Source organism: Triturus cristatus, chromosome 4_1 (assembly GCF_964204655.1).
Source record: "Triturus cristatus chromosome 4_1, aTriCri1.1, whole genome shotgun sequence".
NCBI classification, from domain to species: Eukaryota; Metazoa; Chordata; class Amphibia; order Caudata; family Salamandridae; genus Triturus; species Triturus cristatus.
This window is the reverse complement of record NC_140585.1, coordinates 1095560246-1095565979: the sequence shown is the minus strand read 5'-3', so window position 1 is coordinate 1095565979 and position 5734 is coordinate 1095560246. Positions and strand designations below refer to the sequence as shown.

The 5734-nt window shown below is 47.2% G+C and overlaps 1 pseudogene; it reads right to left on the bottom strand.

The window, feature by feature from the left end:
• Positions 1–2164: 2164 nt before the first annotated feature.
• LOC146856073 (RNA-binding protein 34-like) lies at positions 2165–3394 on the bottom strand (annotated as a pseudogene).
• Positions 3395–5734: the final 2340 nt, after the last annotated feature.

The following is a 5734-nucleotide window of genomic DNA, read 5'->3' as shown; positions in this document are numbered from 1 at the left end:
ACCCCCAGTTTTTTCATCCCACTTAAAGCCCTGACTTTGCTTGAATTGAACCTGTTGGCCTCAAGACGTGGCCACTTGGATTATGTTGCAATGAAAGACACACTATGTCTGCAGAGTTGACTAACATGTGTGACAATAAACAGGGCACTTTCCGTGGCAGGATTCTTTTGCTGTTTGGTCATTTTAAAAGGTGACTACAGGAAGGGCAACATTTTAACTTGTCTCTGCCAGTTTGACCCTTAAATACAGCCATATTAGTGTGTCCATTTACCCTTTGCAATGGTTATGCCACAGTGCTGACCCATGATATGGGAAACTTTTTTCAGTAACTTTTGATATTTTTGAACTGGAAATTGTTTTTGTTAAAATACGCAAATCAGGCAGCAAATGGTGAATTATGTCACAAGATCAGCAAATCCATAATTAAGATGAAACCACCAAAGACATTCATATTTCAAGGACCTTCATAATTCTAGTTACCCTCTCTGAAGGCAATACAGCTCTATGCAGAAGGTGACTTGATCCACTGAGCTATCTTGCTGGGATTGAATCCTGTACTCTTCAGGTTACATAGACCTACGCCACGGACACCTCAGCCTGTAACACGCTGTAGTTGGTGCACCATCAACCGGTTTAAATCTAACCAGATAACTCAGCAGATCATTGCACCTGTTGTCGAGTTCCGTATATAGTAACAGGAAGGCCATTGACTTACACTTCAGCGAGATAGCTCGGTTGGCTAATGTCGCTGCAGCGGAGACCACGCGTGTGTGTAAGAGATGGAGACTACTCGATCACAATTTCCAACCCTGGTCTTATTAAAATACTGAAATAATTTTGCTGCTCCATGAGTCTCAATAAAAAATTGCGCAGTGGACCAAAATGTTGTTTCAGGGATTTGCCTGCATGTTGCAGGTTCCAGTCCCAGGAAGATAGCTTAGTGGGTAATTCAGCTGTTGCTGAGATGTCCGTAAAACTGTAGGGCATGTGTTTGAAGCAGGGTTAGGTTGCAAAGAGTGTTGAGCGCTTACTGAGGAGAGTGTGTGTGACTTGTGAGTCACGGGTTGAAATCCCAGCAGGCCTTTTATACTGCAGAGAACAGTGGAAGTAGTGTTGTTTCTCTTCCCCTCTGCTCTCATCCGGGCACTCCAAACTGTGCTGAGGACTTCCCTCTGGTACACTTGTGAAGGACTCAAAACACACGCACTGAGGTCTTCACAGCCCAACTCTCACTTAGTCCACCAGATCTTCCTGCTGTTGGTAAAATAGCTCCGTGGGATAAAGCGCCTTCTCCTGGGATTTGTGTAACAATCCTACAGTTCTCAGGCTTGTTCATGGAGGGGTTGATCAAACACTTGCCCTTTCAAACTGTTTCAAATTATTGCAGTTAAGTTGGGTATCAATTAGGCCTGGGCTTAAATTTCGTTCCTGTCGCGGAAATTGCGATAATTTGACATTTTCGCGTTCCGCGGAAAGCGCGAAAATGTCAAAATTTCCGCATTCCGCAGCTTAGCGATAATTTGTTTCTTGCTCGCGCTGTAAAATAATACATTCTCGTGTGTGTGCGCGATCGCCTTACCTGCATCCCCGCATTCGCCGACAAGTTTTCCCGATCCGGTCGCGTTCTCCATGAGATGTTGGATTGTTGGTAGCCATTTGCGCCCGCAGTGACATCATGCGTCGCGCGATCAAGTCTTTCTTCTCGCGATCATGCACCGCGAGACAACTGAAAACAAGATGGCCGCGCCCACGAGCAACCACATGGGTAAGTTGGCGAGCCGCGACCATGCAGAAAATACCGCGAACGGGCGGGAAAAAACTTCCGCATCTTCGCGATATTTCCGCGTGTTTGCGGAGATTTTTAACATTTTCGCGATAATTTGCGAAAGTGAATTTCGCAAATTCCGCCCACCCCTAGTATCAATAACACCTGTTACTTATAGCTCCTGAAAACACACGCGACTACAGAAAGCACTACACAAGGACTGTATTTTTATTCAGCGGGCCAAAAATGCATCAGTGTTTGCTTTGGAATGATGTAAATAAGATATTTTTCATCAGCACGTGTACACTGTATTTTTAACTTTACATATCCATGTATTCGGTGGAAAACAAATCATAGTAGTTAGAAGATTATAGCACTAAAACTGCGCGGCGAATAAAGCTATGATTTCGTCTTAGAAACACGCTGATGCCCGACAGTTTTGGATTTACTGCTCCCCACTTTCTTTACATGTTTAAATGCAGGACGTGTTTTACATCTTTTGCAGATGAATCGAACTTGTGTTTGGCACCAGTGAAATTCTGCGGTTCAGTACGAGGCGCCCCATCCTTCTGAACGCACCGCTTCACTTGTACTTTCCTGCACATCAGCACTGAACTGTCCACCTTTAGGGCCAGTTGAGTGACATCTGCCTCCTTGAAAAGGACTTATCGAAAGTCCGTGCCCACTCCAGTCTTCCTGTCGCAAACGATCCGCACAGCCGCTACCTCCCCGCACTCAGCAAAATAGTCACGCAGACCCTGGTCCTCCACATCGGAAGGTAGGTTGCCCACAAAAGCTGAGCGTCGGTTGTCATGACTGTTGCTACCAGAGGCTCGGATGTTGAAGCCACCAACCACCTGGGCCCCATTGCTGCTGCCTCCTCCTTGAAAACAGAATAGGCATGGATGCTCTTATGCTTGGGGTGCACCTGGCACTGAATGGCAGCCACTTTGCGGTTGAGGGTGGGCTGTGCATGGGCCACAGAGCGGAAGCGGACAGACTCAATGGACCCGAAACCTTTAAAGAGAGCTCACAGTGCCTGCTTAGTAAAGGAGACCGGCAGATTGCCCACAAAGACCGTGCGCTTGTCTGGTCCGCTCCTCTGCCTTGTTCCTGGTGCACTGTGGCCTCGTGGGACCCTTAACCTCGTCTTCTGGCTCTCGGGCCCCTTGCAACCACCACTCCTTACGCTTTTGGTGGATTTTCTGTTCCCGCTGCTCCTCCTGGAGATCAGCCTCTTCCAAGGGACCCTCTCTGGCAGACACCAGCAGCTCCGAGGCAGGAAGGACTTTAGCTCTTTAGGCGCCAGATTCTGGACGTTCCCTCCTGGCCTACTATGTGGGGTGGTCGCAGATTTCGGCTCCCTTCTTGGAACGGGTGGCGCTGGCACGCAGATGGGAGTAAAGAGGTTTGCAACACTAGAGCTAAAGAGTGATGCTAACTGACCGGGCTGTTTTCATCTGCCGCTCCTCGCAGGCTTCCGACTACCTGCCCAACAGCATACCCTAGTCCTGGTCCTGGTCCTGACGGGGCCGCTGCCTCTTCCTCAACCTGTTTGAACTTTCTTGATTTTTTTACACGCCGTGGCCGGGCCTCGTCGATCTCTCCCGCTGCCCCCTTCTTCACCATGCCAGCTCTTAGGAGCTGCCCACGCTGAGTTTCACATGGGACACAGGAAAAAGTGTAGACGGTATTAATTTAACAACAACAAAAAGATTCAGGTCTGAGTGCAGGGGTTTGAGTCTGTTAGCTTCAAAATCTAAAAGTTATTATTTTTATTTTTGGCGGTATTGACACACCTAGCACGAATTTTGCATTTTTTTTTAAATGCTTTTTATTGGCCTGGGCGTCCTTGTGGGACCCCCCTGAGCAGGCCTAGGGGGTTAGGGGGTTTCTACCCTGCCCCCTTTTCTTCATTTTTCACTTTGTTTCACTGTTTTCTTGTGACTCGGTTCATCCGAGTCACAAGATGGCTGCCAACACTTCCTGGTTTGCAGTGTTGACAGCCAATCAGAGTGAAGCTCGTGCCCGGGAGGGTTTGCGAACCCTCCGCGCCCACAGATATCGAAACTTTTTCTTTTTCTAATTTCTCAGGAACTACTGAATGGATTTAACACCATTTAAAAAAGGGGCTCTTTCTGAACCAAGACCTACATTTTTGCCAAATTTGGTGTAATTCCGTTCAGCAGTTCGGGCTGTAGCTTTGTCTAAAGTTTCCTATGTAAATTAACATAGGGAAAACATGTTTTGAAACCCCCCCTTGTTTCTCGGCCGCTGCTTGTTGAATCACCCTGAAACTTTCAAGACAGGAGCCGACCGGAGCAGGCCACTAGTTTTGAAAGTTCCGTGAAGATTCGTCAACCGGCGCCAAAGTTATTTGGAAAACATCAAACGCTTTTTTAATAGAAACTAGGGTGCAGATTTACAAGCCCCTTGCGAGACATTTACGCCGCCGTTGCGTCACTTCTGTGACGCAGCGGCGGCGTAAACCATGCGCCATGATGCGCCTTATTTACAACGTGACGCATCTAGGGAGATGCGTCACGTTGTAAAGCCCTGCGCTACATTAAACCTGCGTCAGGTTTAATGTATGCAGGGTGGGCATTCCGTCAGAAAAAGCCTCGGAAAAGTGACGCAGTGAAATCTACAAGATTTCACTGAGTCACTTTTCCGACGTTGCTGCGTCAAATCCCTGCGCCTGCTTCAAGCAGGCGTAAGGCATGACGCAGCATGTTCGGTATGGGCAGCCCCTGAGCATTGCTGGAGTTGCGTCGTGCTTGCAACACGACTCCAGCAATGCGCCGCCCTTACGCCATCAGATGCGTCACGCATCTGTTTATCCTTGCGCCAGGATGCGCTGCATTGTAAATGCGGCGCATCCGTGGTGGCGCAAGGGTAAAATTGCGCGACGCATCTTTCCTGGCGCATCCCTGCTGATTTACAGGGATGCGCCAGGAAACATAAATCTGCCCCTACGTCCTAACTATAGCTAGCTACTAGGTACTATATATATATATATATATATATATATATATATATATATATATATATATTACCTACTGGCGGTCGCCAGTAGGTAGTTATAGTTAGGACCACGTTTCCATAGGAAATCCGCAACATTCTATTTTGAATAACTTTGGTGCCGGTCGACGAATCCTCGCGAATTTTTCAAAATAGGTGGGGCGCTACGCTACGCTCCTACCCTGAAAGTCTCGGGGGGATTCGTCAAGCGGGGGCTGAGATAAAAGGGGGGTCCCAAAACGCGTTTTTCCCATGCATTTTTCCATAGGACCTTTAGACAGGGCTACAGCCCGAACGGCTGAACAGAATTACTAGAAATTTGGCAGAGGGGTAGTCCTCAGGTCAAGGAAGTGCCTTTTGTAGGTTTGGTGTAAATCTGTTCAGTAGATTCTGAGAAAATAGCCTTTAAATCAATATATATATCTGAGCCAGCTTACGGTGCGCTTACGGTACGCTTACCGTACGCGTACGGTGGCGTGCGCGAGCGCGATTCTGATTGGCTCTTAGATCTTAGTAAACATTCGAATCGGCCGAAACCAGGAAGCGGCGGCCGCCATTTTCTCTCTCGCACTGAGAGTGATTTTTAAAATATAAAGCCCAAAAACATGTAAAGGGGCTGTTTAGACAGCTCCCACACACATAGCCATGTTGAGGGAGTCCCCAAAGATCCCCCAAGGCCAAAAATGGAATTTTTATTTTTTCGGTAATTTCGCCGATTACGCTTACGGTAAAAAATTTAAAAAAAAAAAAATTATCCACACTTTCTCCTCCCCGTGTGCAATTGGTCTCCGAAGGGCACCAATTGTGCATGGCTTATTACACATGAGATAAACTAAAATATTTAAAAAAAAGAAAAATAAAAAAAAAAATTATCCACACTCTCTCCACCCCGTGTGCAAATGGTGCCCGAAGGGCACCATTTGTGCATGGCTTATAAAATATACGAAA